General features: G+C 43.5%; 1 protein-coding gene across 6 annotated transcripts in view; it reads left to right on the plus strand.

Annotated features, from left to right (window-relative positions):
* PRKG1 (protein kinase cGMP-dependent 1) overlaps positions 1–19,579 on the plus strand; it is a 1,199,739-nt gene that overhangs the window by 755,908 nt on the left and 424,252 nt on the right. The window lies entirely within an intron of this gene.

Genomic DNA, 19,579 nt, shown 5'->3' on the forward strand with positions numbered 1-19,579 from the left:
TCTACGCGGTATTTATCCCCCATAAAGCATCTTTGGCCGAGCCCCTACATAGGCTGCTAGACAAAAATAGGAAATGGGATTGGGGCCCCCGGGAGGCTGATGCTTTTGCGGCTGTCAAAGAAGTCCTCACGTCCAACACGGTTCTCACGCAGTATTCCCCATACTTACCGTTATTGTTAACCTGTGACGCATCCCCCTACGGGGTTGGGGCCGTGCTCAGCCATAAGCTTACTAATGGCTCCGAAGTACCACTGGCTTTCTTCTCTAGGACGCTGGCCAAAGCTGAGAGGAATTTCGGTCATATTGATAGGGAAGCCCTGGCCATAATCGCCGGAGTTCGGCGCTTTCATGACTATTTGTATGGCCGCCCGTTTGACATCATAACGGATCACCAGCCACTTCTCGGCCTTTTGTCAGGCGACCGCCAGAGCCCCCTCATTTTATCCCCTAGGATGTCCCGTTGGATCGTGTTCTTGGCCAACTACTCCTATCGCCTGCTGTATCGGCCTGGCCGCAACATTGCCCACACGGATGCCCTCAGCCGCTGTCCCTCGCCAAAGTTGCTGGAAGATCCAGCCCCAGCATCATCCGTATTAGCCATCACGGAACAGCCCCTATCCTTATCGGCTTCCGTCATTGCCGCTGAGTCCCTTCGGGATCCTTTGTTGTCCACCGTCCTACAGTGGGTTTTAAGGGGGTGGCCCCCAACTGCCCCCTCCGTGGAGTTTACGCCATTTTTTCGTTGTAGGGCTGAACTCTCGGTCATCCAAGGGTGTTTGTTAAGGGGTTGCCGGGTGTGCATTCCCCCATGTCTGAAAGAAAGGGTACTCTCTCTATTGCACAAAGGGCACCCAGGAGTAGTGAAAATGAAGGCCTTGGCAAGGGGTTATGTTTGGTGGCCCGGCCTCGATCGAGATGTTGAGCAAAAGGTATCCCAGTGTTGGCCCTGTCAAGAACATAGACCTTCTCCCCCCCGGGAAGCCACGTTAGTATGGGAACCGCCCGCAGGCCCCTGGGGAAGGATTCATGTCGACCTAGCGGGACCCTTTATGGGTCAGATGTTCCTTGTCACAGTAGATGCGTACTCCCGCTGGCTAGAAGTCAACATATTGCATTCAACCACTTCCCAGGCAGTTATCCACACCTTAAACACTCTGTTTGCGACTCATGGTTTCCCGGACTTGGTAGTCTCCGACAACGGCCCTCAATTTACTTCAGCCCAATTTGAGGGGTTCTTGGCTAAGGGGGGAATCCGTCACGCCCTCGTAGCTCCTTGGCACCCCGCCTCCAATGGGCAAGCTGAGCGCATGGTGCGAACCACGAAGGAGGCCCTGAAGAAGATGACCCGGGGCACTTGGCAAGAAAAGCTTGCAGAGTTCCTTTTCGCCCAACATACCACTCCAACCACTCCTACAAACAAGTCACCAGCAGAGATGCTCATGGGCCGTAAGCTAAGAATCGCCTTGGATAGGTTAAACCCCACGTACTCAAGGGAGCCCACGTGGCCGACCCCAGGGAGGTCGTTTGGCATAAACGCACCCGTTTTCGTACGGTCTTACAGTGGTGGGGCCCCCTGGGTGGCTGGTAAGGTCACGGGAATCAAGGGACCCAGGTCTTATGAGGTGGAACTCCCCGATGGGAGAGTGTGGCATCGCCATATAGATCAATTAAGGAATCGCTCAGGTACCCCTCCTACCAACGGCCCTAACTGCGATCTTGGGCAGAATGTAGGGGAGGAGAATTCCTCTGTGCTTTCTCAAGCTAGTGAACCGCCCCCTACAGATGAATCCATACAACAAGGTTTAGCGAGCCATGGGAACCGAATCGAGGGCCAGGACGACGTACATCCCACAGCAGAGGTTCCACTCCTCCGCCGCTCGGAGCGTGTCAGGCGTTTCCCCAGTTACTTACAAGATTACGCGGTCTCCAACGTAAGGGGGAAGGGGTGTAGTGTATTTGCCCAGTAATACAGACCCTGTTATATGATTGGTTATGCCAGGAGGCGGGAGGAACGAGAGCCTCCTATTGGCCACTTATAGTTGGTGCCGGGTATATAAATATCCTGTCAGTTTCCTGAGTTCTCGTTCTTGTATTCTGTGTTCCGACTAATAAACGTCTCTTGTTATCTACTCCGACTCCGTCTTAACACCTTTGCCTACCTGTAATGGTCACTCCAGCTATCTGTAGCTGTCCACCCAAAAAAGCCTGCCGTGGTCCTCTTCAGCAAGCCTGGCCTGCATGCGCTTAAATAGGGCCAAATTTTGGGGTAGGGCTTAATATTAATGCATGCGCACAAAACAGTGCTGGGCCTTCTTTTTGAAGTGGGCCGTGTTTTAGGAGAAACACAGTACTTGTTACTATAGACTAATATTTTAAGATGCATTCTTGGAGATAGATGCTGACAGAAGGACTCCATAAAATTGTAATTATAAAATTAAGACTTTAATCCTTTTTTTGAAATTGTATTTGGTTAATTTATGGGTTAATTACTGTTACACCTGTGACAAGCAAGCAAATTAAAATTAGCAGCTGTAAATTAAAATGACAGTTAAAAGTTAAACATTGATTAGAAAATTCTCATACAATATTACTTCAATTAATAAAAATAGATTTTTCTGAAAACATTGTATGAGGGGATTTTGTTGGAAAATTATGAATATATTTAATGCATATTCAGACTTAGAAGACAAACTATTTAAAACATTGCTTAGATAGCCTCTTAGAGATATTATGGCACAGTGGTTAGAATATAGTATTGCAGGCTAATGCTATATTATACAGTCAAGAGTTCAATTCTGACCTGCTCAAGGTTGACTCAACCTTCCATCCTTCCTAAGTCAATTAAAATGAGGACCCAGATTGTTGTGGGAAATATGCTGACTCTGCAAACTACTTAAAGTTTTCATGCAATATGAAAAATATGTCATGCCTGAGTCAACAATGACATTTTGAATTTTAAAACTTTAAAATCATAATTACATCATGATGTAGGTGTTTTTAAAAAAAATCATCATCTTTACCATTTATATTCAATAAAATTAAAGCCATCCCATAACCTACACCCAGCAGTGGGCTTCTAGCCGGAACGCTAAATTGGGCTCACCACCACAGCTCGTGAGTATTTGCGGGGGCCAGCGTGATTTTATTTCTGCGCCCGTGTTTCAATGAGGATTTTTGCTTCCGTGCATGCCGAAACACGGGTGCACCTGCGGCTCCATGTGCGATTTTGCTACCTCCACAGGTGCAGAAGCAAAATCGTGCTGGCCCTGCAAGCACTCACGAGCCACAGTGGTGAGCCCAATTTAGTGTTCCAGCTAGACCGCCACCCCTGCCTACACCCTGTAACAATAACTAATGTGTAAGGTCTTGGCAAAAGTATAAAACACATGAAATTATTCCCATTAAGAATCACACATGCGTGCACACACACACACACATTTGACAGAAAAAACATATATATATATACATATGTTCTGCCAGCTCTTTGCACAAGCCTCTAATTAAATGCAAAGGTAGCAAAAACAGACACACACACATGAAAAGTCAAGAATTTTTTATCTACAGAAAAATAGAAGCAAACCTCCCTTTTTGTAGTCAAAGGGCTTACTCTCAAAGCAAACAGACTTGAATGCAACAACAAAACAGAAAAAACAAATTCAAAGCAATTAACTAGTAGCTGTGAAGTCGTCACAGCTACTCTCCTTCAGACGTTGTGCAACTCACACATTTAACAATGATTTACGTTCAGAGTCCTGATATCAAAGCACAGAGTCCTTGGAGAATCCGGAGAGTCAAGCCACATTCACTATCACAAACAGATAATCTTCCACACTGAGAGGCCAGCACACTGCCCATTTAACAGCAGCCCTAATTAGTTGAATCACACTCAACCACAGGTGAACTCTCTTATCTCTTGTAATACCTACGTAGCTGCTCTCTTCTATTCATGGCCCTTTGCATGCATGTGTCTATAACTGCTGCTTCATCAGAGCCCAGTGAAGATAAGGAGGAGGAGGAATTGCTCCCTAATCATCTGTCTGCCATGACCCCCTCTGAGGGTCCCATTTCACAGTCACTCTCTGCTTCCGATGATACTTTGGTGTCGAAGCAGTCGGCAGTAAAACAGGCCTTTGACACTGGGAGGATTCACCCACCCCCAACTCCACATTCTCTGAGGCAGGAGCTGGCCCAGAGCCAACCATAACACACACACACACACACACGATTTATTTATTTATTTATTTATTTATTTGGTAGGTGGGTAGGTAGGTAGGTAACGTATTTTTGCTGATAATGAAAAAGAAAGGAGCCTAGTATAGATCTATTTCAATAGATCTATTTCTATAGTATAGGTCTATTTACTATCATCAGCTAGCCATACCCTTACTGGGATTTGAACCTGGGGAATCTGCCTGTAAGGCAATAGCTTTAACCTCTAGACCACAAGTTCTACTCTACCCACTTGTATGTATGTATGTATGTATGAATACATATAAAATCTTAAATATATGTCTCTGTGTATTATAAAGTTATATAAAGACAATCACTCCTGCCCTATTGTTAAAGTTCTATTTTTGCCACCCGCCACTTCATTCAGGTTATGCTGTCCAATAAAGTCTCTGGATATTATTGTGGGAAAGTCCTTTTGACTTTTTTAAACACCTGCCAAGATGTCCTTGATTCTCACATCTTGAGGTCTGGCCTCTGTTCTATCCCTTCCACCATAGTACATTGGCAAGTTTCTTGAGATGTGATATTAGTTGCAACAGCTAGAAGCCTTTTGAAACTTGTCAGCATCTTCCTCAATATAATGGCATTAAGATGGCTTTTCTTTCTGCTTTCTGCTTTTGGGCTTAATTTTATTCTTAATACCACAGTATTAAAGGGAGAGGTAACTTTAGTACTTTTATAAAAATCTGATTATTTACATATGTGGTAAATTTTTTAAACTTCAAGATAAGCAGTGTGAAATATAATGGTCTGAGAGAAAATAACACTATTTATAATGAAGACATCGGAACTCGATCAGCTGTAACTCAGAAAATGGCGGCTGCCATCTAATTCTGCAACCGCTGTAAACTGCCGCTAGTGATCAAGGGACAGAGACTGAGAACTGGGCTGTAAGATCAAGCCAGAGAAAAGACCTGTATGCCTCGGAAGAGCTGTATGCTATGTGCTTTAGCTCCCCGTGGCATTCCTGATCATCCCTTCGCTGCCGAACTCGATCAGCTGGGATTCAGAAAATGGCGGCCACCATTTAATCGTGTGGCCACCGCAAGCAAAGGAGTAGCAGAGAGTGAGAGCTGGGCCTTAAGACCAAGACTGACAGACAGACAGACGGACAGACAGACCTGGGAGGCTGTGGCACCAAATGGTGGGGGTGCCTGGCATCGGAGGGACTGTTGGAGCCGTCGGAGTGAAGGATTATACTAGAGCTGTCATTACCAAGGGGACTGTCATTATCAAGGGAAAGGAGGTTACTGCAGAGAGAGAAGGATGGCCGAGGCTGAGGAGAGGGCGAGGAGCTGTTCTGAGGCTGTTCGACATTACTGAGAGACTGTGCGGGATCGCGGTGAGAGGAGAGTGTGGAGAACTGGAGTTGTTGCCCAGTAAGAACAGTAACTATCACAGGGTGACCGGAGTGAACACCGAGAGCCGGGGGAGCTGTAGAGACGCAGGAGTCCGAGTTAATAATAATTTGAGACACAATTTACGAACTGGGAGTGCCAGGCGGTGGCAACGGACGGCACTAAAGAGATCTTTCTTTCCCCCAGGGACTCATTATTTAAAGACTTGGACATTTATGCTGGATTTTTTCCAGAACTTAATTGACTCAGAGTCTGGCGCCACCTAGCTGTTGATGATCTAAGAACTGCTAACTAATTGATTTTTAACTGATTCCCCCCCCCCTGTATTTTGGTCTTTAAAAATATTTAATAATTTGACATCCAGTACTAGTTTTAGAGTAATTGATAATTAGTACATTTAGGCTATTTTTATATTTCTGGTATATGTATTATGTATTTTTAATTTTTTAACTATTTTTTAGGGATTAATGTATTTATGGTATGAATGAATGGGATTATGTTAGTAATTATTGGAATGAATGGAATATTGTGAATGGAAATGAATGGGAAGGGGGTGATAGATGGAACAGGGTGGGTGGGTGGGATTATAATATGTATGAAATGAATGAATATGATATGAATGAAATTTCAGGCACACCTGACACTGGAAGGGCAGGAGGTGGGGGAACACTTATCTCTGGGGTGGCGGAGGGTCAGAATATCCCGGTCTTGCTGGGGAGAGGCAGATATGGCGGAAGCCATGGAGCTAGCCGTTCCAGGGGAAGGAGGGATCGCTGCTTAATAACGATCCCTTGTTCCGGCTCCATGAGCTTAACTCAAGGCACTGGTGATGAGTGTAAGCCTGGCCCTGGGCTCAAGCTGTTGCTACTCAATGCCAGGTCGGTGGTAAATAAAGCTCTCTTAATCCGGGATTTGATCCTGGATGAGGAGGCCAACCTGGCTTGTGTGACCGAAACCTGGCTGGGCCCGGAGGGAGGAGTTCCTCTCTCTGAAATCTGCCCAGCCGGGTTTCGGATATGGCATCAGCCTCGACCCCAGGGAAGGGGGGGAGGAGTGGCTATTATAGCCAGGGAAAGCCTGTGCCTGCGTAGACTCATTGCTCCAGAGATTGCGGGTTGCGAGTCCCTCCTGGTGAAGTTGGACCTAGGGGTTCAGGTGGGCTTGTTACTCACGTACCTGCCTCCCAGCTGCGTGTCAACAGCCCTGCCTGTGCTGCTGGAGGAGGTGGCCGGGCTGGCGGTGAAGTTCCCTAGGCTTATGGTCTTGGGGGACCTCAACCTGCCGTCGCTCGGCAGATCCTCTGGGCTGGCACAGGAGTTCATGGCCACCATGGCAGCCATGGACCTGACTCAAGTAGTGCAGGGTCCGACTCATAAGGGGGGGCACGCACCCGACATGGTATTCCTCTCTGAGCAACTGAGTAATGGTCTGAGATTAAGGGGCTTAGAAGTATTGCCTTTGTCATGGTCAGACCATTTTCTACTGCAGCTTGACTTCCTGGCTCCAATCCTCCCTCGCAGGGAGGCGGAACCGATTAAGTTGTTCCGCCCCAGGCGCCTGATGGATCCAGAAGGCTTTCAGAAGGTGCTTGGGGCTCTTCCAGATGCACTCATCCACAGTTCGGCAGAGTCTCTGGCTGAGGCCTGGAACAAGGCTGCAGCGGAGGCCCTTGACCAAATTGCACTGCTGCGACCTCTCCGCGGCACTAGACCCCGTAGAGCTCCATGGTGCAACGAGGAGCTCCAGGAGTTGAAACGCCAGAAGAGACGTCTAGAGAAGCGATGGAGGAAGAGTGTCCGAATCCGATCGAACACTTGTAAGAGCTCATATTATTTATTTATTTATTTATTTATTACTTGGATTTGTATGCCGCCCCTCTCCGAAGACTCGGGGCGGCTCACAACATGATGACTTACAAAGTGGCACTCAAGGCAGCAAGATGTGCGTATCATGCCACCTTGATTGCATCAGCGGAATCCCACACGGCCGCTCTGTTCAGGGTAACCCGCTCCCTTCTTAACCAGGGGGGAGTTGGGGAGCCCTTGCAGAGTAGTGCCGAGGATTTTAACACATTTTTCGCTGATAAAATTGCTCGGATTTGAGTGGACCTCAACTCCAATTGTAAAACAGAGTCAACTGACAACGAGTCAGTCGAAGTGACTGGGGCTAAACGTCTTTGTCCATCTGTCTGGGAGAGGTTTGACTTGGTGACACCTAAGGAAGTGGACAAGGCCATTGGAGCTGTGTGTTCCGCCACCTGTCTACTGGATCCGTGTCCCTCTTGGTTGGTTTCGGCCAGTTGAGAGGTGACGCGGAGCTGGGTCCGGGAGATTGTCAACGCCTCTTTGGGGAGTGGGTCCTTTCCGGCTCCTTATAAGGAGGCACTTGTGCGCCCCCTCCTCAAGAAGCCTTCCCTGGACCCAGCCATACTCAATAACTACCGTCCAATCTCCAACCTTCCCTTTATGGGGAAGGTTGTTGAGAAGGTGGTGGCACTTCAGCTCCAGCGATCCTTGGAAGAAGCCGATTATCTAGGTCCTCAGCAGTCTGGATTCCGGCCCGGCTACAGCACGGAAACTGCTTTGGTCGCGTTGATGGATGATCTCTGGCGGGCCCAGGACAGGGGCTTGTCCTCTGTCCTGGTGCTTCTTGACCTCTCAGCGGCTTTCGATACCATCGACCATGGTATCCTTCTGCACCGACTAGAGGGGTTGGGAGTGGGAGGCACTGTTCTTCAGTGGTTCTGCTCATACCTCTCTGGTCGGTCGCAGTCGGTGTTAGTAGGGGATCAGAGGTCGACCTCTAGGTCTCTCCCTTTTGGGGTGCCTCAGGGGTCAGTCCTCTCCCCCCTGCTATTTAATATCTACATGAAACCGCTAGGTGAGATCATCCAAGGGCATGGGGTGAGGTATCATCAATACGCCGATGATACCCAGTTATACATCTCCACCCCATGTCCAGCCAACGAAGCAGTGGAAGTGATGGGCCGGTGCCTGGAGGATGTTAGGGCCTGGATGAGTGTCAACAAGCTCAAACTCAACCCAGACAAGACGGAGTGGCTGTGGATCTTACCTCCCAAGGACAACTCCATCTGTCCATCCATTACCCTGGGGGGAGAATCACTGGCCCCCTCAGAGAAGGTTCGCAACTTGGGCATCCTCCTCGATCCACAGCTGACATTAGAGAAACATCTATCAGCTGTGGCGAGGGGGACGTTTGCCCAGGTTCGCCTTGTGCACCAGTTGCGACCCTACTTGGACCGGGAGTCACTGCTCACAGTCACTCATGCCCTCATCACCTCGAGGCTTGACTACTGTAACGCTCTCTACATGGGGCTACCTTTGAAAAATGTTCGGAAACTTCAGATCGTGCAGAATGCAGCTGCGAGAGCAATCATGGGCTTTCCCAAATATGCCCATGTTACACCAACACTCCGCAGTTTGCATTGGTTGCCGATCAGTTTCCGGTCACAATTCAAAGTGTTGGTTATGACCTATAAAGCCCTTCATGGCACCGGACCAGATTACCTCAGGGACCGCCTTCTGCTGCATGAATCCCAGCGACCAGTTAGGTCCCACAGAGTGGATCTTCTCCGGGTCCCGTCAACTAAGCAATGTCGCCTGGCGGGACCCAGGGGAAGAGCCTTCTCTGTGGCAGCCCCAGCCCTCTGGAACCAACTCCCCCCAGAGATTAGAACTGCCCCCACCCTCCTTGCCTTTCGTAAACAACTTAAAACCCACCTCTGCCGCCAGGCATGGGGGAATTGAGGTCCTCTTTCCCCCTAGGCCTTTACAATTCTATGCATGGTATGTATGTATGTATGTTTGGTTTTTATATTAATTGATTTTTAATCATCAATACCAAATTACTATTGTACACTGTTTTATTGTCGCTGTTAGCCGCCCCGAGTCTCTGGAGAGGGGCGGCATACAAATCCAATAAATAAATAAATAAATAAATAAATATAAATGGAAGAATGGAGGATGGGTAGACATTACAGAGGGGAACACACCAAGTGACCTCTGCTGTCCAGTTTTCAATCTTCCTTCTTTGCCATCTCTGTAAATTCCTTCCTGATATATTCTATCTGTATGAAATAAAGTCTAATTAATTAGTTAGTGGCTGAAATGTGATGTTTAAATTAAATGTACTGTATTTTTTAAACTCTCACAGATATTCACAGAGTCGTCGGAGAGGGGCGGCATACAAATCTAATAAATAATAATAATAATAATAATAATAATAATAATAATAATAATAATAATATTCAATTGATATTCAGTTATACAGTGATGCAATTTAAACTATCAGTTCTAATTCATGCATAGGATGACTCAAGGGTGTTTAGGAGAGAAAATGAAAGACTGAATTATCTATTTTGCACTGTAAAATTTCCCCAACTCCTTAGAGGAAAGAGTAAAATCTTCCCAGCTTGCTTTGGTAAATGATTGTTTTATTAGTTGCACAGAGATGCCAATACTAAGTTTTAGTCCACAAAGCAGTGACACTTTTTTCACTTAAATATAGAATGTTTAAATTCTATAACTTAAGAATTTCAAATGTAGAGATTATTAAAGGGGATGTTGATTGATTGATTGATTGATTGATTGATTGATTGGATTTGTATGCAGTCCCTCTCCAAGGACTCAGGCCAGCTCACAACATTTCGAAAAACAATATACAGTAAACTAAAAAATCCAATTAATATAACTAAAACATTAAAAAACACGAATAGAGTTAAAAATCATCCAGTTCACACATCGAAACATATTATATTCGTCGGCCAGGGGGCTAGGGTCTAATGGCCCCAAGCCTGGCAGCATAAATAAGTCTTTAAGTTTTTATGGAAGGTGAGGCGGGTTGGGATAGTGCAAATTTCTGGGGGAAGATGATTCCAGAGGGCTGGGGCCCTTACAGAAAGGCTCTTCCCCCAGGTCCCGCCAAGCGACATTGTCTAGTTGATGGGACCTGGAGAAGGCTGACTCTGTGGGATAAACCGATCGCTGGGACTCATGCGGCAGAAGGCAGTCTCAGAGGTAATCTGGCCCGATGCCATGTAGGGCTTTATAGGTCATAATCAACACTTTGAATTGTGCCCAGAAACTAATCAGCAGCCAATGCCATCTGTGGAGTGATGGAGATATCTGGGAATGCCTTGGAAGGCCCATAACCACTCTAGCGGCTGCATTTTGGACGATTTAAAGTTTCTGAACATTCTTCAAAAGTAGTCCCATGTAGTAGTCAAACCTCAAGGTGATAACGGCATGAGTGACCATGAGCAAAGACTCCCTGTCCAAATAGGGCTGCAACTGATGCACCAGGCGAACCTGGGCAAATGCCCCCCTCACCACAGCCAAAACATGATGTTCTAGGGTCAGCTGTGGATCAAGGAGGATGCCCAAGTTGCGAACCCTCTCTGAGGAGGTCAACAATCCCCCCCCAGGGTTACTAGTGATGCATTCAATTAGTGCTATGCATTCCTGCATTAAACATATCTTCGAACTTCCTGTAATTTTGCTTATTTATTTTTATCATTTTTTTTATACTGCCATATTTCAGCATGATTCTTGTTAGTTCCCACAAATGGATGAAAATGAATAAACCCAGCAAATAAAGCAAATATTAAAGCTATATTCCTCCACCAATGACAATTCTAATAATTACAATAACATTTGTAGATGATGAAGGATCCCAAGATCTTCCCACATTTCAACAACACTCTGTGAGCTGCATTGGTTGCCAATTGGTCTTCGGGCACATTTCAAAGTGCTGGTTATGACCTATAAAGTCCTACATGGCTTAGGACCAGACTACCTATGAGACCGCCTTCTGTCTCATGCATCCCAGCGGCCGGTTAGGTCCCACAGAGTTGGCCTTTTCCAGGTCCCGTTGGCCAAACAATGTCATCTGGCAGGGCCTAGGGGAAGAGCCTTCTCTGTGGTGGCCCCGGACCTCTGGAATGAACTCCCTCTGGAGATGCGTACCATCCCCTCCCTCCTGGTCTTTCGTAAAGCTGTGAAGACCTACCTCTGCCGGTGGGCATTGCGGTTGTGAGCCATAAGATTGTCTCAGGCTGACATGAATGATTGAATTTGATGAATGTGGATGATTGTATAAGATGTTTTAGATTTTTATTAATTTTGTATATGTCTTTTTTAAATAACTAGATTTCTTACATATATTATTTGCATTTACAATGTTGTATGTGGCCCTGAGTTGTTTTGATAATGGTGACATAGAAGTCTAATAAATGAATGAATGAATGGATGGATGGATGGATGGATGGATGGATGGATGGATGAATACTTCATTGGGCAACTAAGATCTAGAAGAACATATGGTACAAAAAATGTTCAAAATGCTTTGAATTTTTATTTTTTTATTTTTTTTATTATTTCGATTTGTATGCCGCCCCTCTCACTTATATTCCCTGTGAATAATGAATAATCCTCCATTCATATCTTGCACTATGCCTGGATCCCTTTTCTATTGGGGCCTGAATAGCAAAGTCAACAGGAGATCCCTTAGAAACCCCTGAACAGTGTTTCTCAATCTAAGCTACGATATGTGGGTTTCTAGGAATTTTGGGGAGTGGTCTATGATCTTAAAGTGGCTGAGATTGAGAAACACCACCTCACAAACAAATAAAAATGCCTTGCTTCTAGATGCCTTTTCTCCTTGTGAAAAACCTCCTGAGTTGAGAGAAAAACCTAAACATAACAAGTCCTACCAGAGACCAGGAAGAAGAATAAAATGGGACAACTTGCCCTAGCCAACTTGCTGCAGCCAACTCGCCGTTACAACTCTCCACAGCTTACTTGGCATGGGATAACTCACATTGTGGGATAATTTAATAATTCTATTTAATTATTTAAAATTAATAAAAATATTTTAATTGTTGCCATTTCCATTTCACTCTGTCCCTCCTTTGGCATCCTTTTTTAAATGATTGTATTCCACAATTTCTTTGATATGAGTGTAACTATTTTCCCACAGTGAATTTTCCCACAATGGCTTGGCTGTGGCTCGTTGGCCTAAGCTAAGGTGAGGTGGCCATGCTGAATTGTCATAGATCCAAAGAAAAACAGCTGACAAATGCTTCTCTTGGCCTCTTCTGAAATTTTGCTGAATCTGTTTGTCTGGCTCACATCTTTTTAGCATCTGTTTATCTCCCATGGATAATGGCATTTCCAAGTAGGCAGTTGTAAGCTATTGCTAGATTGCTGCCAATCCTGTGGAGAAGAGAAAGTTTACACAGGAACTCAAGTAATGAATTCATTTGCCAAGGATACCCTGATAAGCTCATCTAGAGAAATTCAAGAATGGGGTAGACAATGGTTTGTTCCCAGAACTTGGTGGCTTTTGTAAACTTCTCTGGGAAATAATTCTTGGCTTAGAGTGTTTTTATAAACCCACTGTTTTTAGTGTACTAAAATGACACAAATTGTCAAGCTCATTAACTAATTTATTAGGAATGTTATAACAATAAATAGGGAGGAATGTTGGGGAACAATATATTATCATAAGCATCCTAAAGTGAATATAAATGCAATTGGTAAAGTCAAAATCATATTAGTGATAATACAAAAAAAGAAAAGCAAACAAAACTAAAAATAATTATTTGAATAATTTTGGTATGATTTCTTATCATGACTATTGTTCTATAAAAGCCAGTCCTACATACCTGTTAACATTTATTGGAAATGTGGTGTAGTTAACTTCTACCTGATACTTTTTAAAGATATTTCTCTGGCATCATATAGCAACTTGTTGTTAGCTATTCTGATTTTGCTCTAACATAAAACAATTGCATCATTATAATAGTAGCGGTAGAATTATAATATCATAGCAGTATGAAACTTTAATAATAAGTTTTAATGGAAATCAATTTTAGAGCTCATGTTTGCCGTGGGTGTCAGTGCAAAAGGCAAAGAGTCATGAAAAAAGAAGTTATCTATTAAAATAGAGAAAGGCTGCTTTATATTTCAAGTACAAAAGCAAACGGAGACGAAATAATACATTATTAAATAGGGTTTCTGTTTGAGATCATATTAAACCTGAGCTCCAGGAAGTTCACATCATGTTGGCTGAATACTGCTGGATGTTAATTGGTTTTGTCCTATATTTCAACATCTTTAACCAAACAAGATAGTCTGGCATTTCTAAATGTTTTCTGTTTTGCTTTGTTGAATACTAGACCTTCAGAATAATTTATAAATAATATTGGTGAGATCAGGAAAAAGCACTTGATGATATGTATGTTAAGTTTTATTTTCTTTTTTTATTTCCCATACTACAAGAGTCCTGGTGGGATAGTGGTTAGAATGTAGTATTGCGGGCAAACTCTGCCCACAGCCTGGAGTTCAATCCTGATGGAGTTTGAGGTTGACACAGCCTTCCATACTTACAATGTCTTTAAAATGAGGACCCATATTTTGGGAGGCAATGTGCTGACATTGTAATCCACCCAGAGAGCGCTGTAAAACACTGTGGAGCAGTATATAAATTCTAAATGTTATTGCTATTCTTTAAAATAAACCAAACAGAGACCAGCAGTAACCAATCATTCATAGACTTGTCAGGGAATCTGTCAGAATACTTTAATTTCCCCTTTAGATCTTTAAAAACTCTCCAAGCAATACTGGTACTTTTTGAAAGAAATATTTCCTAGTTATTTTTTGACCTTTGCACTTTTAGAATGCTTAGGAACTGACACTTCTGATAACTCTGTAACATACAATTAATCCTGCCATTAGATAGATATGCAGCAACTCAAAAATAGGTGATTTAGGGGTGCCACGCTACAGGTTCAAATCCCAGTAAGGGCATGTCTGGCTGACAAGGTCAAAATAGATCTATACTGGGCTCTCTTCCTTTTCACTTATCAGAAAAAATATTTAACCACGTAAAATTATAGTTGGTGAGTATAAAAAAAATTATCTGCCTTGAAATGGCACCTGCGTAGGGCTTAGTGGCAAAAGGAAAGCAAAGTTGCTTCCTCCCATATTTAGGGAAACCAGGGTGATTTTGACAGAAAATCAACCATATGGCTCTTCCCTGGTAAAAGCTGATTGGGAGGTGAGCCTGTAGCACAGAGGTTAATATCCTGCCTTGCACTCAGCATGCTACAGGTTCAAATCCCAATGAGGGTATATCTGACTGATGAGACTATAACAAGGTCGAAATAGATCTATACTAGGCCTTCCTTTTCACTTATCAGCAAAAATATGTAACCATGTATGTCTGTGTGTTTGTGTGTATTCCAGCCTAACTCTGGAATGGCAATTCCAACCAAACTTGTTACACAGATTATTAATCCTCTGAAACAAACACTTGGGGTGGGGTGGGGAAGACACTCGTGTGTGTGTGTGTGTGTGTGTGTGTGTTCCAGCATAATTCTGGAACACCTGGTGTGTTAAGGAGAGCAAATGCGGTGTCCTAGGCTGGTTGTGATACAACTTCCATCACAGCTTCCTGATTCTTGCCCTCCACTGGGCCAATGGGGAAGTGCCTGATGTTCCCTTCTCTTGGCAGAAGTTGCCCCTGGTGGATTTGAGGCAAAGTCTAGGATTGTAGAAAGAGCAGGGAAGATGAGCGTGTGGGAGGGAAAAGGAGAGGGCAAGGATGATGGCATGAGAATAAGGGGAAGAAAGATTCCCTGTCAGAGAAATGCTTCGACGTCTATAAATATCTGAGCAATGCTGGGTTATCAGCTAGTTAGGGGGCTGTATCAGGAAAAGTACGGGGAAATGATCCTGCAATTTAGCTGGAGGCCATATTAGTAATTTTCTTTGGGATGATTAGCTGATTGAGAGAAATAAATCTAGTTTTGGATTATCTGTATATATTGCAGTCTGATGCAAGTAGATTTGAGTCACATAGAAAAGATGTATGGGCTCCTCAATGTTAAAATGGTAAAACAGTGTTTCTCTATCTTAACGAGTTTTAAGATGCATGAATTTCAACTTCCATAATTCCCAGCCAGCATAGTGAGATATTTCTATCAGGAAATTTTAGTGAAGTGATCTGATAGTGATCAAGGATTCCAAGTGCGATTTGGCCTTTGGGGCTTCCAATGGGCTTGCTTCATTTAGATTCATAGATTTGGTATCTCTTAGCTCACTCTAAAAATAAAAGCATAAGTCACTTTAAAAAGTGAAAAGCCCCAAGATATAGGCAAAAAGTGGCTAAGTTGGAAAAGGCAGTATTATCTCTAGAGTTTGGAATGTCCAAGGAACATAGTAATTTCATGGATTTATAAAAAGGATTTCAATAAGTTTAGTTGTATTAGAGAAATAAGGAACTGAAGACAATTCAATGCTAAACTAATGTCAAAGCTGATCTGGTTGTTTGGGAAATGATGGAGCTGTCAACATTCATAACTTCAATAATACTCCATTTAGGAAGCTTGTTGGTCAATTTCATAGAGCTTAATTCACAAATAATTCTCATTCCACTGAGTTACTTTAGGCTGAAATTTCAGGATCTGTATTTCATTAGAATTGTTCAGTCTGTCATGTATACCAACATAATAGCTTCTCTAACCTTCTAGAATAAGTCTTCTGGTGCTCAAATGTCCTGCTTAGGAGGACCTTGAAAATGAATGGTTTTAAAATAAGGTACTAACTTGTTCTTGCAAAAGAGCTTTAGTTCAAACTCAGTATGAAGAGGTAATAAGGTCCCTTTGTTAAAACAGACATGACATATACAATTTAGCTCTGCCTAGACAGCATGAACAGTAAAATTTAATCCCACCTTTTTTTGGTCTTGCCCCACCTAAGCATCTCTCCACCCCATAACATATAATTTTTATTATTCAAAAAGTGAACTACTCACACGGAGGAAGCCTAAAAGGCCATTAGCTAGGTTTAAACAAGGTTCCAATTGTCCCCATTAAAAATGAAATTGCCACGCTGTGGGACATGGGGCGCACATTGGGAACCAGGGAATAAGAATTATCCTTTCCTGATAGAAATAGTCTCTACATTCAATCTTAATACTTTTGGACTTTTAGTGATTTATGAAAAAAATTTCTTTGACATAATTTCTTTTTTCCTCACCAGAAATACAAACAACAGCAAGAGTAATAATAATATATAATCTGTAATATCTGAACAAAAATATTTACAATATGTGTTAATTTGCCCCTTTGGATTAGTTCAACGATTATTGATAATGATAGAGCAATAGTAATAGCATTAGACTTATATACAACTTCACAGTGCTTTATTGCCCTTTCTAAGCAATTTACAGAGAGTAAGCATATTGCCCCCAACAATCTGGATCCTCATTTTACCGACTTTAGAAGGATGGAAGGCTGAGTCAACCTTGAACCTACTGAGATTCGATCTGTCAAACTGCAGATGGTGATCAGCAGAAGTAGCTTGCGGGACTGCACTCTAACCACTGCTCCACCAAGACTTTTATGCATCCACCATATATGCATCCACCATAGTTTGTGATTTATCGCCTTTATATGATTTCCTATCATCATGAAAGAATACTTGCAGAAGAGAAAAACAATAAAGTCAAGTTTGAAATATTAAATTCAAATGTGGCTCTACATTATTGCTGGTGCTTCTCCTTGTGTAAGCTACTTCACTTAAAGAGCCAAAAAGAGGCAGCAAATCATAGGAGAAAGATTAAAATGAACAAAATTGGGTGTACAGAAGTTTTAAAAAGTCCTTTGTTTTTATTTGAACAATCCTAATGGAACAAAAATTGCAGCAGCAATTGCAGTGGTTATTTTTAGACAATAGCAGTTAGGAAATGGAAAATCAGAATAGGAATATCAGTGGTTAGATACACCCCTTAAAAGGAAGAGTTATACTGTTCAAGTCAATTTTTGCTTGACTTTTACTAGTTCACACATGCCTGAACAGAAAGTGACTGTTCACCATTGTGTACAAGTTAGCATTGTTGTATAAATTATAATATATAAAATAAATAGTCAAAGTGGTTTTGAACAAAGGAATAATATTTCAAAATAAATAAATCACAGCGAATACAAAATTTAATTGCACAAATGATCAAAACTAAAAGATCAAAACTGAATGATCAGGTCAAAGTTTGACTAAAGCTCTTTTAAAAAAAATATCTTTATTGAATATTTACATTTAAAACAACAGAAACAAAGACAAAAAGCATACAAACAAAAACATAACATACAAAAGCATACAACTTTATAATATAATATATTGGTTTGTTTGTTTGTTTGTTTATTTATTTATTTACTTACTTACTTACTTACTTACTTACTTACTTACTAATTAGATTTGTATGCCGCCCCTCTCCGAAGACTCGGGGCGGCTCACAACAATAAAAACATTCCAAATCCAATAGTTAAAAGAATTTAAAACCCTTAATATAAAAGCAATCATATATCTCATACAAACCATGCATAAAATGGAACGGTCCAGGGGAATCAATTTCCCCATGCCTGATGACAGAGATGTATTTTAAGAAGTTTGCGAAAGGCAAGGAGGGTGGGGGCAATCCTAATCTTCGGCGGGGGGGAGTTGATTCCAGAGGGTAGGGGCTTCCACAGAGAAGTCTCTTCCCCAGATGACCTTGTTTCGTCGTCGGGACCTGGAGAAGGCCAACTCTGTGGGAGCTAACCGGTCGCTGGGATTCGTGTGGCAGAAGGCGGTTTTGGAGATATTCTGGTCCGATGCATTACAGTAGTCAAACCTTGAGGTGATGAGGGTATGAGTGACTGTGAACAGTGACTCCTGGTTCAGATAGGGCCACAACTGGTGTACCAGGCAAACTTGGACAAACGCCCCCCTCGCCACAGCTAAAAGATGATTCTCTAATGTAAGCTGTGGATCAAGGAGGATGCCCAAGTTGCGGACCCTGTCTGAGAGTGTCTGTAATTCCCCCCCCCCCCAGGGTAATGGACGTACAGATGGAATTGTCCTTGGGAGGCAAAACCCACAGCCACTCTGTCTTATCAGGGTTGAGTTTGTGTCTGTTGACACCCATCCAGACCCTAACAGCCTCCAGGCACCGGCACATCACTTCCACTGCTTCGTTGACTGGACATAGGGTGGAGATGTACACCTGAGTATCATCAGCGTACTGATTACCTCACCCCATGCCCTTGGATGATCTCACCAGCGGTTTTATGTAGATATTAAATAGCAGGAGGGAGAGGACCGAACCCTGAGGTACCCCACAAGGGAGAGACCTAGAGGTCGACCTCTGACCCCCCACTAACACCAACTGCGACTGACTGGAGAGGTAGGAGGAGAACCACTGAGGAACAGTGCCTCCCACTCCCAACCCCTCCAGCCAGCACAGAAGGATACCATGGTCGATGGTATAAAAAGCCGCTGAGAGGTCAAAAAGCACCAGGACAGGGGATAAACCCCTGTCCTGGGCCTGCCAGAGATCATCCATCAATGCAACCAAAGCAGTTTCCGTGCTGTAGCCAGGCCTGAAACCCGACTGTTGAGGGCCTAGATAATCAGCTTCTTCCAAGGACCGTTGGAGCTGGAGCACCACCACCTTCTCAACAACCTTCCCCATAAAGGGAAGGTTGGAGACTGGACGATAGTTATTGAGAATGGCTGGGTCCAGGGAAGGCTTCTAGAGGAGGGGGTGCACATGTGCCTCCTGATAAGGAGCCGGAAAGGACCCCCTCCCCAAAGAAGCGTTGACAATCTCCTGGACCCAGCTCCGTGTCACCTCCCTGCTGGCTGAGACCAGCCAGGAGGGACACGGACCCAGTAAGCAGGTGGCGGAACTCACACCTCCAATGGCCTTGTCCACTTCATTTGGTATCAGAACTTTGATTAAAGCTTTATAAATGTAATAACAACAGAGACTTGCTAGTCATCTGAGGGGAGTGGGTTCATTGTTATTTTCAACTCACCATGAACTAAGCCTACAAGTTTTCTGTCCATCCATTTATGTGGTGCATTTCTTGTAAATAGGTTCATTCTTCTCTCTCTCTCCTACACACAGTAGAAGGATTGGATTTGGAATAT

Source organism: Erythrolamprus reginae, chromosome 5 (genome assembly GCF_031021105.1).
Source record: "Erythrolamprus reginae isolate rEryReg1 chromosome 5, rEryReg1.hap1, whole genome shotgun sequence".
Classification (NCBI taxonomy): domain Eukaryota; kingdom Metazoa; phylum Chordata; class Lepidosauria; order Squamata; family Dipsadidae; genus Erythrolamprus; species Erythrolamprus reginae.